At 32.2% G+C, this 19,103-nt stretch overlaps 1 long non-coding RNA gene across 3 annotated transcripts in view; it reads left to right on the top strand.

Annotated features, from left to right (window-relative positions):
* The first annotated feature begins 12,739 nt into the window (after window positions 1–12,739).
* The window catches only part of LOC134688215 (uncharacterized), a 76,349-nt gene continuing 69,985 nt past the window's right edge, over window positions 12,740–19,103 (top strand). The window contains exon 1 of one of the 3 annotated variants that reach the window (XR_010101792.1): window positions 12,740–13,437. This is a non-coding gene — a long non-coding RNA (uncharacterized LOC134688215). The remainder of the gene's footprint in view (window positions 13,438–19,103) is intronic. The other 2 variants (XR_010101795.1, XR_010101793.1) reach the window with 2 other exon arrangements.

Below are 19,103 nucleotides of genomic sequence, written 5' to 3'. Positions count from 1 at the left end.
TGTGTTTTCGTCCAAAGCCTTAATACAAATATGTTTCTTTTAGTTCAGAAACATGTATTTACTGTAGTACAAATGAGTAAATAAACAGGGGGAAAATCTATTTAAAGTAAAATGCAATGAAACAATTACAACAAAGACAATTGCTAAATGTCGAGTTCCTGCCTTTGGTCAGGCGCAATTAAATGCAGTGGGGTTAGTAAGTTTAATGTATGTATTGTATAAAACTACCTGGAAAAAATATGAATGAGTAGTCAGATTTTTAAACATTACATAAAAACATTATTTGTTATTAATTTTGAGGATAATTTAATAATTTAAAAGGTCATATATGTTCAATGTGTTCCAGACCATCTATCTTAAGTAATAATGTCAAGTAACTTTATTTTTATATTTCATATAAATCAATGTAATCAAAATTATACGGAAATTCTTGTTTCAAATTTGTGGGTAATTTTACATTGCAGCGTAATAAATCATTCGATAAAAACGCATAAAGACATAAAGCAATAAAGACCAATTTTCATTGATTTTCACATAAAAATTTGAACAAGAAAGTTAAATCCCACCCAAGAATTAAAATCCTTTTATGTTTGATGTTTAAAACACTTAACTATTTAGGATAATCACCAGTCAGTTGCAATTGTCAACATTGGCGATTTACATAGGGAGACAGTCGGTAATACTTGAGCTGAGTAACTCTCTTCCTACCAAATATATACGGCATGTAATGTCCTTTAGAGAAGCATTAGATTAAAACCAGTAGGCAATTAAAATCACAATTAAGTGTTTACAAACCCAGTGACTGTACGGTTATAACTGATCAGTTTCTTAAGCAGTAAAATCTCGAGAAAATTAAAGTGATTCTTGTTAGTTAATCTCTTCACCCGACTTGTTTTCAACCTTTTGTCACAGTAAAGCTTCCGAACTATTGCCATCTGAAGCAATTTTCCGCGCAATTCATGTCCAATAAAATAAGATCTACAAATTAAATCATTACAGTACTAACTAGCTACATGAAGACATTGAACAAGTCGTGGGTTTATTTCCCAATAGAGATTACCAAAAGAAAAGCGTCAAGTTAAAACCTTTCGCTTGATTTTTAAGACGATTCTGAGGTACTCGACAATCTCAAAGCTTTCATTGCTACACCGCACAATTGTGACAATTGGTAATATAATTCAATTAATTTACTGAATAAGATCACAGTGTTTCAGGGGTTGTACTTCACATCTGCGTGCTAAATTTTCTAGATTAGATCACTTCATTCCCCACCACGTACCGCCTCGCTAATAATTGTCCTCTATAATGTAGAATTTCGTTCGTAACGGGATCGATAACATTAATTTGTCCATCCTTAAGAACGTGACCGAAGACTTGGTTTCAAAGCGATTTTCACTGATTAAACATCATTTTCGGTGTGCCGTATACAACCAGTTTGACTTGAACCAAATGTCTTTTGCATCTAACTACGTGGTTGATTACTTTGTCAAATGAACAGTAAAACTGGGTGCCTTGACCGGGAAAATTATATGTACCTTACTTAACTATTAATTGATAAATCTCATTTCTATTTTTTAATATTTGATTTATTTGTGTGATAATCATTTGCACAAATTGAATTCCAAGAGTACACGAACTGTTAATATTTGGTCATTAAACAAACCCATACAGATTATAGCGTAGAATTGTAAATTTGAGGGGTTACTTCAACCCATGAGCAACCAATTTTAGTACTGATTTATCTCTTCTACAAAAAATGTTTTTTTCAATCACACTCTTTATTTCGATCTATCGATCCTTTTTCTTAACGAAAAAAATGCACAATTTGTGAAAAAAGCTGTCTATTTTTGGCAACACATTTTAAATTAGTTCTTGTAATAAAAAAAAAAACCACTTATTTGGTATCCTATCATATTTAAAATGCGATAAAACTCTCAAATACTCTTCAATGTCCAATCGGTTTTTAAATGTCCTCTGTTGGTGTATACATATCACATAATAAATTTTTAGTCGTCTCTTTCCTATAAAATAAAATATCAATGGACATCTTCGCAAAAGATCAGCCCAAACAACTTTCAACATTGAGATATGGGAACGAAAACCACGGACGGGTTCCGGGACAGTCTTTTTAATTTGGTTGGTAATAAAACATGCATTTTCAGTACATGATGTCCTTTTTTTTACACCGTGTTAGAGAAATTACAGATTCAAATCAGTTTATGAATACTGAAAACAACAAATATAATGCATCATAATGTAATTGAACAGCTAAAAAAAACACATCAAAGATATCAGGCTTATTTTTTGGTCCACCAGACACGCGTTTTATCTGCACAAGACTCAGTAGAGGTACACGATTCAAAACAGCTAGGCCTAATCATCTACGTGGATGACAAGTAATAAAAGCAGAAAATTCCGAAAAGGTTGTGCAAAACACGACAAAAGCAATCAGTAGTTCCAATAATCATTATAAACAGTAAATGTTCAGTATACACACCATCACACACAATATCTGACTAAACTAACTTTTTTTTGCTGTCCTGTTGAAGAACTTGCAATATCTCATATGATTTATTTAAAAGACATACACACAAACCAACAACACGATGGGCTAAATTGACATGTACAAACCAACAATAACGTGCAATATTTGACAAGACTTGACAGACCACTCAATGGTAACCATTAGGGGGCTATAGGTTACGACACCTGGTGAGTCAATTTCTGCCATACTTATCTCCCTGTCAAATAGTAAAAGTAAGTTAAATCTATTTCTATGTACAAGTTTGTGAGATGTCAGTGTCTGTACGACTAATGCACCTTCGCGACGCTTTTCAACATCTTAATTAAGTTTTATGTTTTAACTTAAAAAGAAAAGTCAACTTTCACACAGCATGCTTTCATTTATGAGTCTTTACATTTTGTATATTGCAAATCACAGTGAGAAAATTGGGTTTTTAGCTATAGGTCGCATCTGTGAATGGGATTGTCCTTTTAAATTACAAACTTAATACAAAATAAAAGAAATTAAACACTGACACTGCGCCTCCTTCCTTTAATAGACTCTTAATAAATGAAACGATGACTCTACCGGTAACAAGGGAGAGGTTTGGAAGTAAATAACAATATTTCTTTTATACGAGATTATAATGCATAAGTAAAAATTTAGAAAGAAGTAGAAAAAAAGTGCATTATTCGGTTTACAAAGTAAAATATAAATGAATGCGATGGGATCATGAAAACCCTATTAAAACACTGCTACAATAGTCGAACATATATGTCACTGAATGGAGAAAGAAGTGGCAAATATAGGTGTGTATGTATATTGGGTGTTTTTTTTAGAAATCTTTCAATCATTGACATAACTGTTTTCTGTTTGTACTAATAAATTACAAAACTGCAATGGTGTCTTACTGAACATGTTACGAACATATTTAGATACTTAAAGTTGGCTTGAAAATGCAATTTTGAGGGGATTTTGAGCTTTTCTGTTAAATAACCTAACCATGCATTGGCATAGAACTGATGTAGAAAATTGTACCATTTGCTACTCAGCATAAATATTCCATCAAATTTTCGGGGTATACCAAGAAACGTTAAGGAAAACGACTTAATCCATTTGTTAATGTTGAGACAGACTTTGCGGTCTACACAGAAATTGTTTTTGCATCTTGAGTGTCCAAAGTACATTATCTATGACATATAACATGGAAAAAGATTTATAAATCGTATTATAACAAATGTTTTCACGACAAAAAGCTGTCTGACAAGCCATCGGTAGGCATATCTACAGCAAGGCTACAGGGAAATAAACCAGAGATGATAAATAGTACAGAGCATACAGTTAAACAAAGACTATTTGTATAATCATTAGAACATCATCATTATGACAGCATGTAGTATGTCTTCCAAATTCAGACACGAACCTTGAAATTTATATTTTGCGGATCTTTTATGAGATAAATAGTTACTATCATAAAATGCAACTTAACGAATTTGTTGCTGTGCATTTCACAGGTATTTAAAGATAAATTGCAGCTTTTACGAGTTATGGTAAAACTAAGCGCACTTTATTTTTACGTAGATTGACTAGATAAATCGCTGCTATCACAGGAGTAAAAGGTTCATTCAACTACACGAGGTACTACATCAGCTCATGTTCATCTTATAAAATGTACATTTTTGAAGTAATGTGACTACAATTGGAGTATAAAACAGATTTTTGTCAGACAACGTTTTTATCTCAACTTTCCATCATTGTTTTTATATGTCGCACATCCATATAGGGTTTCATCTACTTCACATTTTATTTCACGCCTAGCGTTAGATGTAACTTTAACGACTTGCCATATTAAATGCAGTTTAAAACATGATTATTTATTTTTTTATGATTTACACCGAAACAAAGATTATACTTGAGCGTCTCAGGTATACGTGTACCGCTATCATCGTTCAATGTTATACATTAGAATAGTTAGTTGTGTGGTTGGTTGATATAGGTGTTCATTTAGATAATCTACAGCAAAGTAAATAATCATTAAGCATGTACGTCATTTTTTAGCAGACACTTAATTGGTTAAGATTACATATCATGCAGTAAACTGGAAACAAGTTTTGCATATTGTTGATAGGCAATGATAAAAAAAACATACCAACAGTAGTAGCAGTACAGGAAAATTTTAACTCACTTTTAATACAAACAACGTGCAAAATATTATAATCTGATGAAATAAACACAAATGCATGCCTTTGTATTTAAATGAGACAGAAACCCAACAATACACTAAATCAGTACGGACAAGTTTTTATAAGCAATGGCAAGATCTACTAGTATCTGAATTCAACAAACACGACGCTACAAGAACACCAAAACACCCATGCATTTACCAACACAAAGAAATATACAAGACAAACACACCAACTATCAAAATCTGACACACCTAAACCAATAACCCCTCATCCACAAACCGAAAGATACATACGATGACAACTGCTGATAGTCGCATGTTTCTTTTAATTTAAACATATTTATTTAGAGTGGATTGGGAAACAAGTTTTGCAACTTATATTAATCCCTTTCCACTTTGCGGGTGCGAGTGCTGCATTGTAGCGGCATTAGCCTACTCTTTTTCGAAATCTACAAGGGTGTCTTTAACGTGCAAGAGATATGGCTCTCTCTTAACACGGGTCGGCCATTTATCGTCCCCTTCCGACGGACTATCATCGTTTCCTTAAGACCATACTCGCAAATGGTGTCAAGGGAGAGCCGAAAATTGAGTTCCTGAAATTTTCATCCCGAACGGGAATCGAACCAGGAACCTTTTGTGTTAGTAGTCCGATGCACTAACCACTACACCACGGCTCTCGCATGTTTCTTGGAATGTAGGGGCAAGGTGAACACCATGTCCTGGTGCTGAATTTTCTCGTAGCGGCAAAGATCTATTGAAGGCTCTAGGCTGTTTTCTCTTGGGGTGTTGTCTCTTTGACAAATTGCAAGTTTCCTTTCTTTATTCAATAATAATATTATCAATATATATAAGAAGATGTATCATGAGTGCCAATGAGACAACTCTCCATCCAAGTCACAATTTGTAAAACGAAAACCATTATAAGTAAGAAAAAAACCACGGTCTTCAACACGGAGCATCGGCTCACACCGAACAATAAACTACATGTGTATTGCTGCTTTGTCATACACTTAGTGTTTTACTTTATTACATACATCTATATCATTGTACTATAATGTCCTCGCCTACCTCATGATGGTAAGTAGTGGCACGTATTAATGAAGTGAACATGTTAGAAGAACAATGGAATAACGTTGTTATTTATACACATCACATAAATCTGCAAAAAGATACAGTTGGAATATATGTCATGCTAGAAATTATAACACATTCTGAAAGGTCTGTTAATCAACGTTATTTTTATATTTTTGACAGTTTGTTATTTTTTGAAGAATTGCAAATGTAAATTGCACATTTCCTTATTTATATACAAAACTTAACCAAACTAATAGTATGTTTTATCAAATGCACAACTCCATAAAAAGAATGTTATATTATTTATGCTTAAACTGTCAGGTATTCATATTTTGGATTCCCCGATATCAGCAGAAAATTTCAGTCTTGCAGTAATTTTTTATTAAAAAATAATATATTATGTAAGTGATTGTATTTGACTCGCAGTAAATTTTCATAAAAATAATGTATTACTTAAATTATTGTGCTTGTTTGTAGACACATCTTGTGTAATGTTAAGAATGTAAAAATCTCGATAGTATTGTGCGCATTGTATTTGCAAATCCTTTACGATTTTGAAAATAATAAATGTGCATGTATGACTGCCTTTCAATGCCCACAAGAGATAAGGAACACTTATTGCATATTCAATCGCATCTAGCATTGCGGGACTTTTATAAAACCTACATAGTGCCGTTTAAGTATATTATCATAAGATATTTTGCAATATGAGGTGTTTTGTACGCATTTCAGGACATCCCAAACAAAATATTATATGACCAATACAATTTGTTTTTCTTCGGATTAGGATCTTCTGTTCTGATTAGGATGTCCTACCTTTTTTATTCTATTGAGATCCCTTAGAGTTAACCAAAGTCTATAAACATGCATTTTGACTATCTATAATCATTTTCCCAAGAAAAACCCTTCCGGGTCACCTGAGTTTACCTAGATAGGTTTTTCTTTGCACAATCTGCAGTTTTCTGTGTGGTGTTTGTTTACCCTTTTTTAAGGTTTTGGAATGCCACCTTGGTATCAACTCCCCTTTTTATAATAAGATATAAAATAATTATCAAACTGAAAGGTAACATATATCAAGGTACGATACTGTGAATTTGGGTAAAATGGTCTTGCTGATAAATTCAACGCATGAAAATTTGATTCTACCTGTCGCAATCTATTTACTGCTTATTATTTGGTGTTGATGGTATGTTCATAATTTATTTCTTAGTACAGCTTTCGTGGGGCAATTGCGTAGCGTCATTGGTGCATGCAATTTACTCTAGATTACGTAGAGTCCAATTTAGTACTAGTGTCACCACTTAAAGACTTAAGACAAACGCGCGTCTGGCGTATTAAATTATAAGCCTTGTACGTTTGATAACTATTAAGGCATTTTATGGTTGCCCAGGCCCCTCACTAACACGTATCTTACTGGAATAGTTACTTCCGATGTTCATAAAAGTTGTATTACGAAGGAGTCCGTGTTCGTGTATTTAGCAACTTAAATGGTCAAATGAATGTCGGGTTTGAAATACGTTTTAAAGATATGCCATTCAATGACATTTAAAAAATTCTCTAAAAAGCGAGAATATTTCACTGATTTTTTTTCCAGTGAGCAAGTTCCATCGACAAAATTAAGACATGTCTTTATGGTATTCTCTTTTGTAGCTGTTCACATTTAATCATGGCTGTGACTGGGAAGACGAAGAGCTTCCAAGAGACAGGACAGTTTCTTTTTTATTGGAAGATCAATAATTAAGTAAGACGTCTTTTTTGTGTGTTCATAAATGAAGTTGTAGGAACAGCAACCTCAATACACAAAATACGAAAAGACTACTTACGATCTTCAACAACAGACATGCTTGTATCTACACAATATGTGAAAGCTCTAAATCAATTTATTCAGAGCCGAAGAGATGCAAGTGAATATAACAGAACCTATCAATGATCTAACATATAAATCGATGTATCCACATATAAAAAAAAAAGCACAAAAATAAACTATATATTCTTTGAAAAAGACACCACTTACTAGGTTCCTTACTATGAACAGGAACATTCATATGTTATGCATTGAACAGAACAAGACCGCAAGAATAGCAAGGAACACTAAAAGGTTGGGTAATAAATAAACATAACAAATTTACAATAAAGACAGCGATAGAAGGCCGAATGAATCAGAGCACTTAACACAGTGCAGGCCGTGTTGTATATGCCTAGGTATCATCGTTGATGTCCAGCGCAGTTTACATTTTAATCCTGCGGAAGAAATAATCTAAATTTGAAAACATGCATTTCTAATATTGCTTTGCTGAATTCAAGACATATTGTATATGTATCTATTGTGCTGAAATATTTAGAAATTACATTAGAGAATGCCTGTACCAAGTCAGGAATATGACAGTTGTTACCCATTCGTTTGATGTGTTTGGACTTTTGATTTTGCCTTTTGATTTTGGATTTTCCTTTTTGAATTTTCCTCGGAGTTCGGTATTTTTGTGTTTTTACTTTTTTCCATCTGATGTCATTTTCTATTGTTGTTATATCATATATACTTTTTAAAGTTTCATTAATATCGGCGAACAAATTGTTATACTATTATATTCATATGCATGCCATTTGCTACACCTGTTTGAGTGTTTCGTTTAATATTGTACAGTTGTATCATAAGAAATGAACAAAGCCTGCACAAAGGAAATAGAAATCATTTGCACCCGTTTAGTGTTGATTGGCAATAATTTGCTTTGGCGAAGACTGAACAGGGTATATAAAACATCGACAGGGTATGAGCCCATATTCCTTGTTAAGATCCCAAATAATATATGTAAAAGTATAATTCTATATACTAGATATGTTACTAAACTATTGGTTTATAATTGTATGTTTATTTTTTTGAAACGATGCTTTCAAAAAGAGAGCATAATCATAAAGCTTTTGAGAAGTAACAGTATACAAATATATGTGTTTCTATGCGTGTGGGATAATCTCATTAAATGAAGCATAATTAATGAATAGGGGTGGAATAAAGGAGTTGTAACAGCTTGGACCTGTCGTAGTCGACGCCAAATTTCAATTGTATATGCACATCGGTACATGACGGGAAACTTTTGAATGTTTGTACTTTTAAAATGAAATTTGTTCGTATATTAAGCCGTTATAATCTAACTCTCAATGAAGTTTTAGCGACATGTGGAAGGATACCATACGCATGCTTCCTCAAAGACAAGTGAGCAAACATATGCATTGTCAAATTAACATTATACATGTTTACTGTTGTTGTTTAAACAATCTTATTGTAAAAGAGGGACGAAAGATACCAAAGGGACAGTCAAACTCATAAATTTAAAACAAACTGACAATGCCATGGCTAAAATTGAAAAAGACAAACAGACAAACAATAGTACACATGACACAACATAGAAAACTAAAGAATAAACAACATGAACCCCACCAAAAACTAGGGGTGATATATATATATATATAATTGACTACCTCTAAATAATATGAGACAGCACACCATTGGCACCATATACATGTATGCCACCAAGTTCTGAACATGGTAAAATCAAATAATTAACCATCACGAATAGTTTTATAGCAATGGCTTATACAATATTAAAGTTATTATTTATTTATCTATAATTTATTTGTTTCTTTTTTTAATTTTTATCTGTTTTTATAGTAGAAGTTTTTTGTTTAAGACTTTGTAGGTCTGTGCTGATTTCTTACACTCTTAACCCTTGACCTAACTGAAGACCGCATGTTGAACTTTAAAAAGATGTCTTTTTGCTTTCTTGTGTTGATGAAATGATGTCCCGTTGATATTTTCTCTTTTTTTCTTTCTTATTTCATTTCTGTTATTATTCTTTGTCTGAAAAGCCAAGTTATTAATCTCGCCATGGTGTTTTGTAGTAGATATACCACAACCGGAAAACGAAAGTGCATAAAACGCATTCGTTCTATATGCATTGCACGATTTTATTATGAGTATTAACACTACGGAAGAAAGCTGTTGTAATTTTTCCCACATAAATACGATTCTATATCATCACTAATACCAGTTACTGGTATACTCCTACTGTTTCAATGACCTCAACGTGGCAAAAACAATCAAAGAAAATCAACGTAAGACTTGCTTTTCTTTAAGAAAAATGGTAAATAAACGAGGCGAAGAAAATCTTCGATGGGGATCAATGGTCTAAGTGATGGTTTTTTATACCCCCTACTGGAGATCGGCCACAGATGTCAGGATCTACACCAATGCATCCACTAAGACATATGTTTGTAAATCTTCTATTTAAATGAATTTTCACGTTTAACACGGTAATTCAAAAAATAGATAAAATCCCCTTTCACGTAATGCATATAATTACCCGTATTAAGGAGGTAGTACATGTAAATTTGATCCCATCTGATACACTTACGACTAAAACTCAGCACTATGACACCTCCGCTTTGTTTCTTCTCACATGCAGCCGTATTGCAAAGCGAGCTGTTGGTTATTGTTTAAATCTTTGACAGCCATTGTGTTGCTAAGATGCTGCGGTGTGGATAAAGGAAAGATCCTTCCTATATCACACATAGATAGAAAGTATAAATAGCGCCTTTTGTTTTTGGATCGGAAATGAGTAGTTGTTAATGATCTTAGAAATCCACAGTGGTATGAATCTAAAGTTCATTTGACTGTACAATTAGGTATAAATGAATTCGCCACCATGAAAAGACGGAACTTGTATTGAGGAAAGTAAAAAAAAGTTTCATTAAGTCTTAAGGAGGCGTATATATTAACATTATCTTCGGAAAGACTCACCTCGACCCCATTCAATAATTTTGATTTGTTTTTTACTTTGATGTCAATGATTAAGAATGTGATCGTAGTGTTTCTATTGGATACATAAAGCAATGAATTAATTTCTTTGAAAATTCATAAAATAGGGGAAAAAGAACTAAATTACCGAACTTCAATATATATTTGAAATATGGGGAATTCCATAAAATATCTGACAGAATCAAACGTTATCAACCAATGGAAAGAGTGAAAAACAACTGTCATATTTCTGACTTGGTATAGGGATTTCCCAACGAAATTGGCGAAATAAAAAGCAAGCACTAATATAAACATTTAGTGAACAACTAGTAGTTGACCTTGTAGGAAAATACTTTTATTGAAATGAAGAGCAACCAATTGACTATCTTCAATTATTGCGTAATAAAGTCATTAGAAATTAAAATATGATTTTGCTATGCACAGAAACAAGTAAAGTATGTTATACTTTCTTTCAATAAATGTGAGCATTCTTTAATATCAAGTATGTGTTTCTTGTTTCAACATTTTCCACTGATCCAAGAATGGAAACTCACATAACTCAAAAAAAGAATGAACACCAGAAAAAAATATTTGAAAAATTGCTTTTCATAATACCTTTATTACATGTTAACTATGTAAATGTCTTTCAAGCAGATTTACGTAGAACATCTTACAAGATATGCACTGCTTTTAGTAAAAAGTAAAATCACAAAAATACTGATCTTAGAGGAAAATCAATTCGGGAAGTAAAGGACTTAAAGATGCAATTGGTTGACCTACTCTGAATGCTCTTACTCCACGCGTTTTATGTTAGTTTCTCACACAATATATTATGTGTTTGATTACTCCTAAGTGTACACTGCTGCTGCTTTTCCTTCTTTTTCGTCTCAAGTTAAATTTTTAAGCCAAAGATACAAGATTAATCTCTAAAAGATCTATGGCCCAATAGTACTTTCTTACAGTGTACAAAGTTATCGACATAAACTGATTATTAACTTTCTTACAGTATACAAAGTTTTCGACATAAACTGAGTACTAACTTTCTTACAGTGTACACAGTTATCGACATAAACTGATTACTGATTTACTAACAGTATACAAAGTTATCGACATAAACTGAATACTTACTTATTTAACATTGTACAAAGTTATCGACAAAAACTGATTACTAACGTACTAGCAGTATACAAAGTTATCGACATAAACTGATTACTAACCTACTGACAGTATACAAAGTATCGACATAAACTGATTACTAACTTACTGACAGTATACAAAGTTATCGACATAAACTGGTTATTAACTTACTTAACAATATACAAAGTTAACGACATAAACTGAATACTAACTTATTTAACATTGTACAAAGTTATCGACAAAAACTGATTACTAACTTACAAGCAGTATACAAAGTTATCGACATAAACTAGTTACTAACTTACTGACAGTATACAAAGTTATCGACATAAACTAGTTACTAACTTACTGACAGTATACAAAGTTATCGACATAAACTAGTTACTAACTTACTGACAGTATACAAAGTTATCGACATAAACTAGTTACTAACAGTCTACCAACAGTTATATCGATAGTTATATCGACATCTACTGATTACTCATAGTCTATCAATAGGGTTATCAACCTATACCGAATAACATCGTTAAAATGCGTTCGGACGAACAAATGGATACACCATCATACTGAGTTTAAAAAAAGTATGGATAGTTATAATAATATTAATGATCTTTATATAAAATGCGGGATCTATGAAATGTTTATTAAGAATATCTGAGAAAGTTTCCTTTTTATTTGTAGTGAATCCATAAACAAACTTGTCAACACTCCCCTTATGCTTTCTGTTTTCTTGAAGCATTATACTTTTTTCTTTCCATGTATTGACATTTAACATTTTTCACTTAAGTGTATTATATATCGTATTTGCGGTGTTGTTTTCATCTGTGTATAAAATCACTTTCCTTTTTCTTCCAACAATAACCAGACAAATTTGATATGACAATCATTGTGTATTGAATAATACTAAAACTTAACATATCTAAGTGTCAGCGTATAAAATGTCGGCTAGTCCAGCAAAAATCGAATGTTCGTTTAGTCTTGTAATCGAAACTGAATATCAAATGAACAGACGTGTTATATTTCTTTACAAACATTATTTAATAAAACTAACTGTAATAGAGATATGTAAATTTTATTTTCCTCCGAATGATATTTAATGTAAATTATTCGGGATCTAATTGCCGGCTAATTCATTCGAGGCTCAGCCTTCGCTTTTAACACAAAGTTAATACTGGTCGTACTGATATGGTTTGCAAATGAGTGTTTTTCTTAGCATATTTACATTGGCATTGTAAATTAAAGTATACACAAGTCACGAAGTGGTTTCCTTTTTCAGACGGCACCTCTTCAGGAAACGGGCATTGATCATTTTCATCCTGTATAAAATATTAATACAATTGCATGACACCGGTTTTTCTCATACTTCATTACAATTGCTAATGCGAAATCTGAATTGCACTGACAAATTTTGCATAATACTGAAAGCTAGCGCCACAAACTATCTTTTTCCAGTAGGCGATCGGCCGTCGACAGTTGAACATTATAAAGATTTTATTTCTCTAAATGGATATTTACATAATTTTACTTTTCATAGTTATACATTTACATAGAACGGAATGTTATTTGTTATTCAGCTCATTACTATGTGGTATCACGTCTCTCAAATGAACAATCAGGATTCACACAACACTTCGGACATGATTTAAATGTTGTGTCCAGTTGGTCAAAGTTTTAAGATGCGTTAACACGGATAAGATGACCCAGTACCTGTCTTCTACCCGTTCTGCTACATTACATCAATTTATCAAGGTAAGTGATCTCACATTCTCAGTTATACACCGCAGTCAATAAAACACACGTTTTAAGGTTTTATCATATTCAATAACAGTCTATAATAGTACACACACGTAACTTTTTATTTTTACTATCATAAATATTGTAAATGAAGACCGTCTTGACTATTACTGTGTTTTTCACTTTTTTTCGTTTCTGTATATGCGCATGCGTGTAATGTTTTTGTTTTGGTCTGTAATATCATTAAAACAAAATCGAAGAAGTTAAACATATGCTACCTTGTTTCTTAAACATTTGCCTGCTTTCAAAATTTATAATTAATCCTTTTAATTAGTTTTTCTTCCCAAATATAGTGATAATTTAACTAAATTGAAATTATTTTTAACAGTTTAAAATGCAACTTGTCACATGAATTTACGTTGGGTTAGTTTATGATAACGTATGGTATTTTCTAATCTATTCCTCGTCGACGAAAGTAAATTTAAGCTTAATGAGTCTTACAACATTATATCAGAATGTCTGATTTTTCCAAATTCATTAAAAATAAAATAATTGTATATCATCCCAGTCTATATTAAGACATCAATTATCTTATAAAGAGGCTATTTTTTAACCGGGGTTGAAGCTTTCAATACAAGCATTACCAAATCATGTTTATGTCACTTATTTATAGTACCAGTACATTGTAGGCTAGAATATATGAAAATGTGGAACATTTTTTTTTAAATATACGTTAACTTAAGAGAAAACAACACACATGAATGTTAACAAAAGTCCAATGACTCCTTTATATCCTCCTTTTCTCACAGTCTACGGACATATTTTACCTTCTCAAGGCAGCTTTCTACCCAACAGTTGTTGTTTTCATTTGCATAGGAAATTTCTATTATTTGTCTATATTTTTTGTTTTCCTCCCAAGTGCTGATGTCATCTGCATCTTAGTCTTTTGTTCGATAATTATTGATTCATTCATTTCTTTAAGGTAGTTTAAGAATATTTTTTTTCCAATTAAGTAAAATTTATGGTCCTGTTTAATCCTACACTCTAAATACTTATATGTTATAATTTGCATATTTTTAATTTGTTATGTTCTGACCCGTCTAAGATTCTTATACACCAACTTTAAAGATTATAGTAACTCTAACGATATAATATATATGTATAGGTTGTAATTACTGGGAAACAGTGACCTTCAAAATCTTCCTTAGTCATCAGACGACTGACAAGAAAGAGACTCGACTTGTACAAATATAGTATCAGATAATTTATATATATGAGAATTATAGTTTGATTATGAGGAAAATATCCAACAAAAGGGGAGAATCGATGGAAATAAAAGGCCAATAAATGCTACAAGGTTTACAGACGGCCAAGAGGCAATTAAAGCCCCAACTTTTATTAAGATGGACCATGGGAGTAAAATAATACTCACTATTCCATTATTTGTTTGACACGTAATCACGTGATATCACTAATCGACGTATATAGATAGAAGTAAACAGACTGGATACATTAGTGGAGCAGGATCTGCTGGCTCGTTATGACACATGCACTCAACCCTGTTTTGATGGGTTAGTGGTTGTTTATGATTAAGTGTTTTGTGTAGTGTTTTGTGGTTTGTTGTTTGCCTGTTCTTAATTAGTTTTTTGAGTTGACAAACTAAATAATATTGCCTCCAATTTTATCTTTCGATGCTATTTTCTGCTCCTCACATGTATCTGTTATCATGCACTCAGGTAGTGTACACGTAGATGTGATGTTACTCTGAAATGGAAACATCACTATTGGGAAACTATATTTTGATTTCTGAATGGTTGAAACAGTTGTTGAAATTTCCTTGCATTGGAATTTTAACTACAATGGTTATTTTGTTTAGAGTGGTCTTGATACGATCTCTAACCAATATACCCCGGATGTAAAATTCAACCGCTCTGCACTGAGAACACAAACCTATTTAGAACAGAGGTCTACAGAGTTAACTGTTTTGAACTATATTTTCCAGTAATGCGAATGAGGAAATAATTTTGTAGACATTATAAATGACATGTACATTAGATGTCACTTCAAAATGAAATTAAACTGTGTTTCTTATGATAAATGTTGTTTAACTTTTAAGGTCACGCTTAAAAGCAAACAGGACGGGCGTTTTGGTAAAGTCGTTGTTTTTTCAATTTCCTTTCCATAAATGTCACTAATTTATTAGTTAATTTTATTTTAGTCTTGTGTGGGAATTAATTAGTTTGTAAAATATGTTTCTAATTGAATTTCAAAACAATATTGTGTGCAGACAAACACCAGCTTATGGGATTAGCATGGTTTTGCTGCTTATGACTGTTTTGCCACTATAGTATAATATCTAGTTTGTTTTATCCGGTAACACACGATACAGTTTGTTATCCCATAATCGATGCCATCTCTCATTTGGAAACATAAGAGTCACTAAGATAGCAAAGGAAACTTTAGCATGATAAACGCCCATCACACGATTATATATAGCTTTTGCTTAATTGATATTGAAAATTAATGCATTAGTTTTATATTTGGTTTTGCTGCGTTTTTCTTTGTTTTTCTCGGTTTTATATTTTTTCATTTTCATTTGTTTTTTCGTTTTAGATGTATATCTTTTTTTAAGCTGTTAATGGAGATTAATCATATGTTCTTCGCATTAAAATGTTATGGTTCTTTTCGCTCTTTTGTCGTTCTTAGTGCTATACTGTGTCTTTAATTTGCTTTCATTGGATTGGACCATCTCTCTCATGAAGGTGTTTGTATTTTCCCTTTCTCACAATCGTAAAATCTTTTATTTCTAGAAGATTTGTTAGTTCTTTCGTGAAATTATTTGTCTTGTTCTTTTTTTTACGTCTTTCCAGTATTAGCTTAGAAACATAACATCGGTTAGGTCTGATGGATATGCGATTAATTATTTTCTCTTTATGTCTATCTTTATATAAGCTGTATATTGAAAACTGCATTCAATTGATAGTTTTTGCCCAATTTTGCTTTTAGATTGACCGTCGAATTGCATTCTTTTTTAAATTGCTTTTGATTTAGGAACGTATTGCAAATGAAAACTTCTTTTCTTTCTCATATTTCTTTCTCATAGTTTCTGTAATATTGAAAGAGGTATGGCCGATTTACACCCTTGATTTATTTCACATCCGGACCATGTTTAATAAGGTCTTCTAATTTTTCTTAAGTTTCTAACAATATCTTGACTCAAATGAAATAGGATTACACAGTTTTAAATCCTGTTTCTAATTGAAATTCTAAAAAATATTATGTTTTAAAAAAAAAAATAATGGGATTATCTTGGTTTGCTGCTTTTTACCTTATCTTTTTCCTGGTTGCATACTTTACAGTATTTTATAACTTACTAAGTTCACGTAACATGTTAACTCAAAATAATTATTTTTTATTGTATTTGGCAATAGTAGCCTCCATCAGCAGCAAAATGTAGCGCTGAATAATATTAATATGATTTTATGTAATTATATACAATTGTTGATATCAACTCTTTCTTTAAATATGAATTTTCCAGAGGATTTGAGATCTTTAAGATGTCGAACCTTTGGATGAAACAAATACAGGGTAATTGGTCTTTTTTCTTTGTATTGAATAGTGACTCCTTAAGTCAATATTCTCATGAAGTTGTGATCAAGTCTGTTCATGGTATTTTCATAATGGATTCTATACCTTTATATTGATTGTTGATCGTATAGCCTTCCTTGAATTATATTTTACCTTAACCTGTTGCTCATTGGAGCATAGACTGCATGTGAAACACCTATTTGGTTCAGATAACAGAATTCCAATGTCAAGTTAGTTTATCAATTCCGTGATATGTTTGATTGTCTGGTCCTGTTTGACTTTTCTATCTATAATCGAAAATGTAAACGAAGAAAATTACCCAAGGTTTAAGGTTACAACGATTATGTAATGTTATTTTTAGAAGGTAGTCACACAAGATAATTCTAAATACTTAATCTCAAATTTAAACAGCCAAGATGTTCTAATGTCTATAATTACCATAGCTGCTGAAGCGTATCGCATCAAATGGGCCGAAACTGATATAACCGATCTTCTTATTACAGACGTGTGATTTACAGCCGGTAATTATAGGTTTTAAAAATACATGGGTAATAACATTTAAGATTATTTTATTACCTTTGAATTTAAAAACTTTTAACTAGATAGAAAATCTCTGGAGTGTGCTTTACATGCATCAAACATAAAGCACGCGATTCAATGGTTTACATAGAACAATCCTGAAACATTGTCTGAATCATTCATTGTTGTCTTTGTTTAGAATGTAAATACCATTGTTGTCTCTATATAAATGGTAAGAAGACGTGGAATAAATGTCAAAGAAACAACACTCCACTAGAGACCAAAGGGTGTAGAATTTGACAACTATGTTCTGATATTCTTGAACAATGTTTTCTCAACTGGCGGATTTATGTAGTGTGAGCTTCGTCCAAATATATTTTCATAGTTGTTCCAGTCATGAATGTCTGATGGGACATTTTTACAATCACGTTCCTGGTTTGTATTTTTTTAAGAACTGTGGTCATGTATGAAAAAGAAGTTTTCTATGTTCTGATTTTCTTGAACAATGTTTCACAACTGGCGGATTTGTGTAGTGTGTGCTTCCACCCAATTTGTATTATGGTTAATGTCATATGTGTTTGATGGGACATTGTTGTAACCGTGTTCCCAGTTTGGACTTTATTTGGCAAACCGTATAGTAATAATGAAAAAACACTGGTGATATATGAAATAAATGATTGTGTTTGAAGATTTTGAAATAAGTTGTCATCGACACCTTATATGCATATTAATTAAATTAGCAAACAAATAAGTTTACCACATCCAAAGATGATATAAACAACATATTTAATCATTCATCTTATAAGAAAAATATCTTTTTAACCACATGTAAAGCGGACCTTGGTAAATCTAAAGCTAGATTGACATTCATAACAGGGTTTGAAAGAGCATGTATATATATACATATAAACCACTAACCAACTGTTATATACTATGGGCTTTTTTGAGGGATTTTTATGGATGTAGTGTATGTCTGTTTGTTTGTGTGTGTGTTTACATGACCAAACCACTGATTTACATGATCGTGTATTATAGTCCTTACTTGTCCTTGTGCTGCGACACTATACCAAAACGCACATGACAGTTATTCACGTGTTGCGGCTGCTAATTTCCAACTAACAGTTAATCATGTGTTGCGGTTGCAAGTCTCTAACTAACAGTTAATCATCTTTTGCGGCTGCAAGTCTCTAAATAACGGCCGGTTAATCATGTTTTGCGGATGCAAGTCTCTAACTAACGGTTCACAATGTTTTGCGGCTATAAGTCTCCATTTAACGATTAATCATGTTTTGAGCAGCAAACATCTATATGATGCCTCTAAAAAATATTTTAATTTGGAAGTTATATTTGCCATTTAATGGAGACGAGAGGCTGCCTTTGATTACATGTATATTTGATATCACTGGTAGCGGACAAAACAACAGAAAGCAATCGATATTGTCAGAGGCAAGATTTCACAGCATAGTCATGTGTCTGTCCGTGTCTGTCCTTAGTCCTGAAACTTGTTAACAGTTGTCTCAAGTCATTACTTTAATGCCGTTTTGTTAGTTTCGTTATTCGGAAAAGTTTATGTT

This window comes from Mytilus trossulus, chromosome 10, assembly GCF_036588685.1.
Source record: "Mytilus trossulus isolate FHL-02 chromosome 10, PNRI_Mtr1.1.1.hap1, whole genome shotgun sequence".
NCBI lineage: Eukaryota > Metazoa > Mollusca > Bivalvia > Mytilida > Mytilidae > Mytilus > Mytilus trossulus.
The sequence above is the reverse complement of the archived record's forward strand: the minus strand, read 5'-3'. Positions and strand labels throughout refer to the sequence as shown.